This window comes from Mercenaria mercenaria, chromosome 9, assembly GCF_021730395.1.
Source record: "Mercenaria mercenaria strain notata chromosome 9, MADL_Memer_1, whole genome shotgun sequence".
NCBI lineage: Eukaryota > Metazoa > Mollusca > Bivalvia > Venerida > Veneridae > Mercenaria > Mercenaria mercenaria.
In genome coordinates, this window is record NC_069369.1 from 76,331,343 (window position 1) to 76,344,218 (window position 12,876).

General features: G+C 33.6%; 1 protein-coding gene across 1 annotated transcript in view; it reads right to left on the bottom strand.

Moving 5' to 3' along the window:
* LOC123547508 (tenascin-like) overlaps positions 1-12,876 on the bottom strand; it is a 75,146-nt gene that overhangs the window by 51,480 nt on the left and 10,790 nt on the right. The window contains exons 2-4 of the mRNA XM_053551761.1: positions 7,239-7,445; positions 5,948-6,016; positions 1-374 (exon numbers count right to left, since the gene is read on the bottom strand). The gene's annotated coding sequence lies outside the window, so the exon portion shown is untranslated. The remainder of the gene's footprint in view (positions 375-5,947; positions 6,017-7,238; positions 7,446-12,876) is intronic.

The following is a 12,876-nucleotide window of genomic DNA, read 5'->3' on the forward strand; positions in this document are numbered from 1 at the left end:
CTTGCCTTTCCATTCACTGGAGCACCATTTGTCACAGATCTGTCCTGTGTCTTGCCTTTCTCCATTGCTAGAGTACAACTGTTGACTTGTTGACTATAATTTATCAGTGTTGCAACTGCCTTTTCAAACATTAAAAGGACCATCTTGTCATTTTTAATATTTGCAAGTTGCCTTGCCTTTCTCAGCATCAGTGAACCATTTTTTGCAGACCACTTCCTTGCCTTTTCACTTATGAGTTACTGCGAACAACTGTGGTTTGTCTGATCTCTGCCTTGCCTGTTCCTATCATCACTGGAACACAAGTCACTCATCCATCCACTGCATTGCCCATTGGCTTATTTTTAGACATCTTTCAGAGCACTTCAATGCCTCTCCTGCTGGAAATATAAGAAAACTGTATTAAACAAGTAGCTGCGTTAAATAAACGCTTGATGCACCCAGTGGCATCCTTGTCGATACAAAGCAACCTTAGTCCAAAACGAGGTCAAGTTCAAGGTCAATGTCAAATTGAGGTCAGGTGAAGTCTGAAGATGAGGAATGGTCACAGGTTACATCTGCATTAGTATCAAGTCATTCTAGTTAGGGGTATTGATGCTAGACGGAACGGTCCCATTTGGTTAACCTCGTACAGATGGACGAACAGACGGATGAACGGACAGGACAATCACTACATGCCTCCTGCATCAGTAGATGCCGGGGGCATAAAAAAGCATGTAAAACATTCCGTACCTATAAGACACTCATGAAAATATTGCACCTGATGTTCACTGGTGAATATTATTTCAATCTTATGTGTGAAACGAATAATTTTTTTTTTTTTTTCATTCATGTCTATTATTAATTTAAATTGATTTTTACCAAATTATATCAGTTAAAATAGGAAATGTGACATGCACTAGGCAATGTGACATGCAAAATAATGATGTCACAATGTTAATAAGTGGTAAAAGTGAAAAAAATAATTCTTTGAATTTATATTTTTATAACACAGAGTGCATAGTATGTTATGTTTAATATAGTGAAGTGGAGTGCGCATCTTTATGCATATTTTTTTTATACATTTATTTTAATGATGTTAATTTATAACTCATACTCTTTTGGATTTAAAAGTAGTTCCAAAGAAGTGGAAATTATAAAATGATAACACCACTGTTAGAAACAGTGAAAGTTTTCAATATAATATACTGATATGTTTCAATAATCTACTGAAAAATATGAAACAAATTGTGCATATTTTTGACGACCCTGGGTAAATGATGGGGTCCATATTTTATCAAATATATAATGAATAGCTTGTGAAACTTTCATTAACTGATTCAAAGCTATGATCTGACAAGAAGTAAAATTTTTAGGACCCTTATCTTATCAAACAAGGAAAACGTGTGATTGGTACTGCTACAGTATACTATTTATAGCAAAATCAAAGGGTTATAACTCTGTGAAAAGAAGTCAAGCCAGAAATGGCTGATAATATGCCCCTCATTTGTTGGAAGTAAAATTTCCTATGAAGTTTCTTTGAAATCTTGCAGAAGATGTAAAGACGCAGAATTTCCATGTAGACTTTACATCTAAAAATCAAAGAGTCATAACTCAACCAAAATTCGTTTCACTGTAAGAACCCTAATATATGCACAAAAAGTAGCTTTTGAATGTGTATAGCTAAAATGTGTGAACAATTAAAGGGTCTTAATTTTGACACCGCAGACAGTAATTCAAGTAAGAATGAAACCCTATACACATCCATACACATAAGAGAATGAGATTTTAACCTCTTTAATGTCTTATGCTTCATAGTAACTGTATGCTAAATAATCATTTCACGTAAGTTAAGCTTAAATTTTATCATTCTTCCATAAAAACATGGTTCATAAGATTTATTTCATAAAAAGGGAGCATTCATATTTTTTTAGCAGTTGATAATCATATCCTCATATCCTGGAATAGCTTCATATCTCCGTAGTTGATAATCAAACCTTTTTAGCTTCTTATCTCAGTAGCTGATGATCATATCATGGTAGCTGATAATCACACCATTTTAGCTTCATATCTCAGTAGTTGATAATCATACCATTTTAGCTTCTTATCTCAGTAGCTGATGATCATATCATGGTAGCTGATAATCATACCATTTTAGCTTCATATCTCAGTAGTTGATAATCATACCCTTTTAGCTTCTTATCTCAGTAGCTGATGATCATATCACGGTAGCTAATAATCATACCATTTTAGCTTCATATCTCAGTAGCCGATAATCATACCATTTTAACTTCTTCTCTCGATCAGTAGCTGATAATCATATCATGGTAGCTGATAATCATACCATTTTAACTTCTTCTCTCAGTAGCTGATAATCATATCATGGTAGCTGATAATCATACCCTTTTAGCTTCTTATTTCAGTAACTTATAATCATACCCTTTTAGCTTCATATCTCAGCAGCTGATAAACATACCATGTTAGCTTCATATCTCAGCTGCTGATAATCATACCCTGGTAGCCGATAATCATACCCCAGAAGCTGATAATCATAACCCAGTAGCTGATAATCATATCCCAGTAGCTGATAATCATATCTCAGTAGCTGATAATCATACCCCAGTAGCTGATAATCATATCTAAGTAGCTGATAATCATATCTCAGTAGCTGATAATCATACCCCAGTAGCTGATAGTCATATCTCTGTAGCTGATAATCATATCTCAGTAGCTGATAGTCATATCTAAGTAGCTGATAATCATATCTCAGTAGCTGATAATCATATCTCAATAGCTGATAATCATACCTAAGTAGCTGAATTCTATATATTCGAAGTATAGAGACCACCACAAAAGGCGAAACATAACTTACGTATGAAGATCATATATATTTTCCTAATATCTTTTCATTTGCAAATTAGTTTTTCTCCACGACCAGACAGCTCTTTATTATCTAACTAACTGTTCTAGCGTTAAATGAGATTTTATCCACAAGGTAATTCAATGTAACAGCCGGGTGCCGACAAACCAACAAAAAATGGCGAATCAATCAGTACTTCCCATTACTGATATATCATGCAAGAAACTATTATTATTATTATAAAACAGGAAAGAAAAGACAAAAATTCTGTGGTTTAATAAACCTCCTTTATACTCCTTTACCAGTATTCATTAGCATTCAATATCTAGACAACCAGACTATATCAGGGCTACGGTAATTTAAACTAATATAATGGCAATATTAATTTTTTCCTGATATAAAGGTATCATAAATATAACCTCAGTTCCATAAAGATGACTGCTCATGTATGCTAAGACAGGGTAAGATTTTATTTTCCACACCACTAATCTCAACTTGACTGTCCTCTGTGGCAACTGGACTGAAGGCAACAAGTTGACATACATTCCCTACCTCTGATTCTTGTGTGAAAGTTGTCAGTCACTTGTAGAGAAAAGTTTAATACTGTTATGGAATCCAGGAAAAATCCTTAGATTAACTGACTGCTGTTACATAACTGGAAAACTGTTGTATAATGGCTAGGTATCCTTATAAAAAAAATCAAAATATTTAGAAACCAGAAATTACAGGCAGTTCTGTATGTTAGCTACACAAGAAGCTATATTTATTCAAAAACTGATTTTATAACATAAAAATTTAGCGACATTTGATCGAAGTAATGAAAACCGCTTGCAAGTATATATGATTAATTCATTATGAAATATTAAACCACCCGTAACGTGCAACTTTTGATGGTTAAAGAAATATATCAAAGTAATTGAAATAACATGCATCACATTTTGAACCATTTAAAGGAAGAAAAGCCTTTCACGTTTCAACGTTTCACATTAAATGATAAATAAAAGTAATTTGATATGAAACAAAAGCAAAAAAAGTGATTATCTGAGATGTTTATAAACCATTTTATACATTAAAATGAAAGTAAGTGGTTGGCTTTTCACAGGGTTATAATTATCAGCTATTTCAATTTTTGCTCCTTAAAGGGGCACCCAACCATATATGCATCACATTATTGAAATTTTCTAAATAATGTATATTGGTTAATATTTGTGTTGGTATTATATTCACTAACATTTACAGGGCAGCTCACGATTTTAAAAACAGTTCCCAAATATAAAGTAGCATTATCAGAAACAGTTTCACCAAGTACAAATAGTGAAAATCTTAAAATGTACTGTAAAATAATTTAATTTTGTGACATAGTATTTCGTGGTTTCAGAAAAATCAACTATTTAGCGGGGACATACGTTCGTGGGTTTCAAATTTTTCAGACAGACTCTAAGGAGAATTTGCTTATTCATCAGGATTTACTTTCATGGATTGTTGTAACCACAAAATCCATGAAAATTAGTCCCCCACAAATGTCAATGATGTTACAATATTAGACACATCATTCAAATGGTAACTGTGTGTTGAAATAATGGGATTCAAATGGTCTTTTTCTAGAGCTTGTGGTTTAACCCTTACCCTAATGAACATGTCCATATTTCAATTTGGACAGTACCATTAACTGTTAAAAGGGGTGCTTACCAAAAAGATATTGACTGAATGGCAAACAGTGCAGATTGTGATTAGACTGCACTGCTGTGCAGGCTGATCAAGATCTACACTGGTCGCTTTCGCATAATCAGTCGTGTCCAGCATGATAAGGGCTTAACAGGTTACAATGTGCAACAGTCAAAAATTATTATGAAAACGGCAGATGTTATTTACACCATGCATAAATTCATAAACAAGGAATAGTTCAACTGATACATAAATATACAAAATTTCAATGATATAAGATGATTATGCTAGACATATAAATCAGATTTCTTTTGTCAAAACTGCCATTTTAGGGCATTATACATGTGAACATTAACAGCTAAATCACTAATGGGAGTTTCTAATGTAAGCCGCTAGAATGACAAGCTGTCATTTTTATGGACATTTTTCCATCATACAAAATTTCTAATCTATTGTTATGTTTTATAAAAGGGTACATATAAACAGTTGAAAAATGTACTTTTTTTAAAGAAATTTTACTCTTCCTGCTTAAAAAAGATTTTTCTTTCTCTATCATGTATTGGGAATTTAACTCTTTTACCTTTATTTTGACTAATATGAAATGACTTACAACTTAAAAGTGATATAAACAGTCTCAGTACCATTGCTTGTAACATACTAGTATTCAAATGTGCTTGAATCTGTGACTCTCAAGTTAATGCTGTCATATAACATCCAAAGATTTCAAAACGCCTCATTTGCATTTAATCAACTTTCTATAATTAAGAAGAACCTTATTCTGTTACAAGTTTTTGCATATCGTTGCTTAACAGTATTTTTCTGAAAATAATCTCCTGCCTGGAAAATAACATTTATACTGCAAAATGATATTCAAATATTTATTTGAAACTCATCTTTCTATTTGCCCCATCTCCTTTGCCACAGTTATAGTTTTTTTTTTCAATATTTTCAAAATTCAAAATCAAAACTAAGACAATGGCATGCACATTTATAAAACACTTGTAAAGATGGACAAGTTCACTGCAGAAATTAAGCAGGGCAAGGGCTAAACTACTTCCTGACCAGTAAAACTGTTGCTGCTTGTAGTTACGATCTGTGGTATTCACCCCTAGACAGAACATTAAGCTAGACTGACTGCCTTTCATCATATTTACACAAATGTCCTTTCATTTAATGTGTGGAATTACAAGGTATAAATAATTAAGTTTCAAGCCTTAAATCAGCTGTTATTCTTTTTTGTATGTAATTAGATACTTAGTCAGACCAACTACTGTTGATCAAGCAAATAATAAACAATTTACTGTATCTTTGTGACAAAACTGCCATTTTTTCACAGCCTTAAGGTGTAGCGTACCTCCCAATTGTTGTGGTCAATCAGTTAAATTAGCTAACCAGCATGTGTTTTGTATGTAAACTGTCTCAATTGACCAGATAAATATCACTTACCTTGACAAAAATGCTGGGCAGTGTCACATCTTCTTTAAACCAACTTTGTCAATATTGCATCATAATGTACTGAAAACATAAGAAAGCTATTTTGGACATATGTGGTTACTAAAGACACAATAATATTTCATAACTCCACTAGCAATACCTGATAGCTGTAATATTGTCGACTTAGAAAACTGTTCAAAATATGGAAGCCATTAAATGAAAAACACTTCTTTTAAATTTTAATATAGTTTTGGTCTTTGGTCAGTAACAAAATTTAGGACTTTTAATATGTGGGTCTGTATCACTGGTGAGTTAAGTCATTTTTCATCAACTGATTGAGAGAAAGTTGTCCAAGAATGATGTTGAGCCTAACATCAATTTTTCTCAGTTCAGTGTCATATGCAGAGACGTTGTTTAATACTTTGAGAAAGATGAAAAGTCAAAAATATTTTTTCTACCTTCAACGCTACACATACAGAGAAGTCATACCAAGCTGAGTCAGAAAGTTGTGAAATACTTCAAGAAAGATGCAGAATTAAAAACAGTTTTATTCTACCTTCAATGTTACATGTTTGGAAGTTGTCATTTACTTCATCAAACATGCAGTTTTTCATCCTTCACTGCTACATGTGTGTGTGTGTTCGGGGGGGGGGGGGGGTCAAATACTTCTGTACAGCTGCCTAAAATATGGACCACACAAAACAGGCAGAACATTTGATGGATGTTCTGAAAGATGTAGATGATAATCTTTGATATTAAATGTGTTAGAATCCAAATAATAAATCTCAGTAGTATTTTTTGGAGTAAAATTATTGCCATTCAGTTGTGTATTATATCACTTGAGCTGTGCTTTAGTGATACAGTTCCTTTGCATCTGTACTCCAACCAATGACTTTACTCAATGGCAAAATCACTGTAACAGTTTGAGATATTCTATTTCTTAAACAATCACTTAACTCTAAAATAAAACTACTTTTCACAACAATGTATTTTTGGCATATTCATTTTCTTTCAGACAAAACAGAACTTCAAAAATTATTTTGAATTTTCTTCAGTTCGCTACTCATCTATTTCAGAAACCTGGTTAAAACCAGGTACAGATATATCTAAAAGGCGTAAAAAGATTATATTATTGTTTAGATATCTGTCAAAAGTTAGTGTAAGTTACAATAAACACCACCCATAATAATCAGAACAGTGACTTATCACTTTTGTAATTATTTAGGTAATATATCTAACATAATACAGGTATACTGTAAATAATTACAAACAAATTTACCATTTATAATTAGCCAACACTTACAGTTCTTTTGTTTTGAGAGTTTTTCGTGATACTATCTGTCTGTAAATTGTCTCCCGCATACAGCTATTTTTGATATTTTGACACTTCGGGGGGTCTTGCTCCTCCAGGGGGCTGGCCGCAAGTAATTCTACCCGCTGAAGGTGTCCTAATCTTGCAGTCAAATACATATTTCAGTGGCGACAAATTTTTCCCGATTTTTGCCATGACCTGTGAAAAGGGATCAAAAAATGTTCAAAGATAATAAGGTATTTCATGTCTGTCTGCGGGTGTTAATTTCACAAAGTGTAAATCACATTCTGACAATATATCATTTTGCTACTGTCTAAAGTTACACAGTACTTGGTAAACCTACTACTACCACTTAGAAAAATATCTATTCCACTTTGATAGTAATACTATTGCAGTTGGTAATTTGTGATATTAATCACGTACCATTTAATAAATCATGCTGTTTATTGTGTATGGCCAATGTGATACAACAAAATTTAGAGACCATGAAAATTGAAAGTGGTCAAACACGGGCAGTCCGAAAGGGATAAAAAAAACCAACAGTTCATGTAGCCCAAAATAGATTAAACAGTATATCCACACATGTGAAAGTGATAAAACAGAATCCAAAGTTCATGAAGCATTGAAAGTGATAGAACATATCCACAAACGTGAAAGTGATAAAACAGAATCCACAGATCATGTTCCATTGAAAGTGATAAAACAGAATCCAAAGTTCATGAATCATTGAAAGTTGTAAAACAGAATCCACAGATCATGTTCCATTGAAAGTGATAAAACAGAATCCACAGTTCATGAAGCATTGAAAGTTATAAAACAGAATCCACACACATGAAAGTGATAAAACAGAATCCACAGATCATGAAGCATTGAAAGTTGTAAAACAGAATCCACAGATCATGAAGCATTTAAAGTTGTAAAATGGATCCACAGATCATGTTCCATTGAAAGTGATAAAACAGAATCCACAGTTCATGAAGCATTGAAAGTTATAAAACAGAATCCACACACGTGAAATTGATTAAACAGAATCCATAGATCATGAAGCATTGAAAGTTGTAAAACAGAATCCACAGATCATGAAGCATTGAAAGTTGTAAAACAGAATTCACAGATCATGTTCATTGAAAGTGATAAAACAGAATCCACAGTTCATGAAGCATTGAAAGTTATAAAACAGAATCCACAGATCATGTTCCATTGAAAGTTATAAAACAGAATCCACAGATCATGTTCCATTGAAAGTTATAAAACAGAATCCACAGATCATGCTGCATTAAAAGTTAACAAGAGGGCCAAAATGACCCTATATTGCTCACCTGTTATCATTGCACTAAAGGACAAGACGGTAAAAAAAATCATAATCAAGATCAATCAAAAGAATTATGAGAAAATATAGTTGAAATTTTCTTAAAGTTACTTCAAATAAAATTATTTTCAAATCAGGCCAGTAGTTTCATGCCCGAAGGATTACATCAGAGGAGGATAGGAGCAAAATTTTGACTGATGAAGCCCGAAGGACAGGAACAACAAAGGGACGAAATCAAAAATAAATCTAAGTCCTCAGAAAAAATATCTAAGTCCAAAGGACGGAACAACAAAGGGAAGAAATTTAACCAAAAAGAAAAAAAAATTCTTACAAGGTACAGATATGTCAAAATACACCTAAAAATTGGAGGTACCATCCATGCTGTACCTCAGAAACGTGATCTCGGTTTTTCTCTATGGCCAATAATAAAAAAGTTACTATATAAGCTGTTTATAGTAACATAAAAGGGAAGTAACTAAAAAAAAAATTACTGTAAGTAAACAAAAGAAGGATCTGCCAAATAAAAACAACAGCAATGCAACGCAAAAGACCTAGAAGTGAGCCATCGGAAATATGCACTCTGCACGTCGTTTCAATGAGGTAACATTTGTGTCAGGTTTCTTGGAATCTTCAAGGGGTTCAAGAGTACAGAGCGGAAGGGAATGCTAACCGAAACAGACGACACGAGCAGTACCATAATACGTCCTTGGCGTATAAAAGGGAAACAAGATCTTAATATGGTGATACAAGTTGTGAGCAGTTGGTTAAATCAAATCATAAATGAAGCTGCTATTGTGCAGACAAGGTCAAATGCTAATATTGGCCTTCAGGGCCTAACTCGGAATCATTGGGATTGGCGGTTCAAGAAAGGAACCAAGATCTTAAGGTGACACAAGTTTTGTTAAACTTTGATTAAATTCAAATCATAAATGAAGCTGCTATTATGCAGACAAGGTCAAAATAGCTAATTCTGGCCCTTTCAGGGGCCATAACTCTGGAACCCATAAAGGAATCTGACCAGTTCAAGAAAGGAAACAAGACCTTGTGGTGATACAAATTTTGTGCGAGTTTGGTTAAAATCAAATAATAAATGAAGCTGCTATTGTGCAGAAAATTTCAAAATAGCTAATTTTGGCCCTTTCAGGGGCCATAACTCTGGAACCCATTATGGGATCTGGCCGGTTCAAGAAAGGAACCAAGATCTTATGGTGACACAAGTTTTGTGCAACTTTGATTAAATTCAAATCATAAATGAAACTGCTATTGTGCAGACAAGGTCAAAATAGCTAATTATGGCCCTTTCAGGGCCATCACTCTGGAACCCATAATGGAATTGGCCAGTTCAAGAAAGACCAGATCTTATGGTGATTCAAGTTGTGTAAAGTTTGGTTAAATAAAATCATAATGAAGCTGCTAATAATTGTGCAACAAGTCGAAATAGCTAATTTGGCCTTCAGGGCTGTAACTCTGGAACCATAATGGATCTGGCCAGTCAAGAAGAACAAGACTTATGTGATACAAGTTGTGTGCAAGTTTTTAAAATAAATCATAAATGAAAACTATCGTGCAGACAAGAAATTGTTGACACACAAAAATAGCAAATTCTGGCCCTTTAAGGGGCAATAACTCTAGAACCCATGATGGGATCTGGCCAGTTTTCGAAAGGAACCGAGATATCATGCCAATACAAGTTTTGTACAAGTTTGATCAAAATTGCTTGCAAAATGTGGACTCTATCGTGTTCACAAGAAATTGTGGACGGACGGACAAAGGGCAATCACAAAAGTTCACCCTGTTACTACGTGACAGGTGAGCTAAAAACAGAATCCACACATCATGTAGCATTGAAAGTGATAAAATGGAATCCACAGTCCATGTTGTATTGAAAGTCATAAAATAAAATCTATAGATCATGTTGCAATGAAAGTGATAAAAACAGAATCTACAGAGTATATTGCACTGAAAGTTATAAAACAGAATCTATATATCATGCAGCACGGAAAGTTATAAAACAGAATCCATAGATCATGTTGCACTGAAAGTTATAAAACAGAATCCACAGATCATGTTGCACTGTATGTTATATAACAGAATCCACAGATCATGTTGCACTGAAAGTGATAAAACAGAATCCACAGTCCATGTTGTATTGAAAGTCATAAAATAAAATCTATAGATCATGTTGCAATGAAAGTGATAAAAACAGAATCTACAGAGTATATTGCACTGGAAGTTATAAAACAGAATCTATATATCATGCAGCACTGAAAGTTATATAACAGAATCCACAGATCATGTTGCACTGTAAGTTATATAACAGAATCCACAGATCATGTTGCACTGAAAGTTATAAAACAGAATCTATATATCATGCAGCACTGAAAGTTATAAAACAGAATCCACAGATCATGTTGCACTGAAAGTTATAAAACAGAATCTATATATCATGCAGCATTGAAAGTTATAAAACAGAATCCACAGATCATGTTGCACTGAAAGTTATAAAACAGAATCTATATATCATGCAGCATCAAAAGTTTTAAAACAGAATCCACAGATCATGTTGCACTGAAAGTTATAAAACAGAATCCACAGATCATGTTGCACTGAAAGTCATAAAACAGAATCCACAGATCATGTTGCGCTGAAAGTTATAAAACAGAATCTATATATCATGCAGCATTGGAAGTTATAAAACAGAATCCACAGATCATGTAGCATTGAAAGTTATAAAACAGAATCCACAGACCATGCAGAACTGAAGTTATAAAACAGAATCCACAGATCATGTTGCGCTGAAAGTTATAAATTAAAATCCACAGATCATGTAGCATTGAAAGTTATAGAACAAAATCCATAGTTCATGTAGCACTGAAAGTGATAAAACATAATTTACAGGTCATGTAGCAATAGAAGTGATAAAACATAATCCATAGACAATGTAGCAATGGAAGCAATAACACAGAATCTACAGACCATATAGCAATGTAAGTGATAAAACAGAATCCACAAACCATGTAGCAATGGAAGTGATAAAACAGAATCTACAAACCACGTAGCAATGTAAGTGATAAAATAGAATCCACAAACCATGTAGCAATGTAAGTGATAAAATAGAATCCACATACCATGTAGCAATGGAAGTGATACAACAGAATCCACATACCATGTTGCAATGGAAGTCCACATACCATGTTGCAATGGAAGTGATAAAACAGAATCCACATACCATGTTGCAATGGAAGTGATAAAACAGAATCTAATGATCATGTAAGACAGAACTCATTTAATGTATCACTGAAGGCAGAATCTTTAGATCATGTAGCAATGAAAATGATAAAACAGAATTCACTGATCAGGTTGCATTGACAGAAGCAACAGAGCATGTAGCATTTATATTGATATTTAACTGAAGAAACTGCATATTCTTCAAATAACTTACCATTTACATGTCTGGTATCAAGAAAAAATGCCTTGTACTTCTTAAGCTATCAAAGAATCTACATTTTTCTAATATTTTACACTATTAGTTGCCATAGCAACCATATTTGTTGCAAAGCAATAAAATAAAAGGATGCACAAATTCTCCGTAATGCAATCTACACATCAAGTTTTATGAAAAAAATCCACTATTTGTGATTGAGAGGACAGAGAGATGAATGAATGGATGGACAAACAGAGAAAATAAAATAATGTGCATGTTCTCTACATTGTCTTCTATGTATTTACTAATTTCATGAAAAAATCTCTAGTACTTTTGAAGTTATCACAGAATCCACTTTTTTGCCATATTTCTGGACTATTTGTTTCCATAGCAACTACAAACTTAAACCAACGGCAAAGGTGACTGAACGACGCCGTGGCGAGTGCAATAGCTCTACTTTTTCTTCAAAATGTTATAACTAAAATTACTCGAAGAATGTATTTTGGGGAAAACCAGTACTGCTGGTGGCAAGTGGTTTTGCCTTTGTGACCAATGCAGACCAAAATCAGCCTTCACATTTGTGAAGGCTGATCATGGTCTGCACTGTTTGTTATTCAGTCAGTAAATTTTCAGTGAACACCCCTTTGAATAAGAAGTGGTACTGCCGAAATTGAATACTGGACCAGTCAATTTTAGAAATTTAGCACGGTAAAGGTTAAAATTCAAATATGATACCCAGCAAGAGAGCAGCAACTCAGCAGCGCCAGAATTATTTCATTCATTGGATAACATGGTAAAAGCATTCTGTCATTTTACAAAATATGGTCACGTACTCGGTACGATTAATGAATTGTGAAAATAATCAAGGATCCCAAGAAAGTCTGAAAAGAACTCAC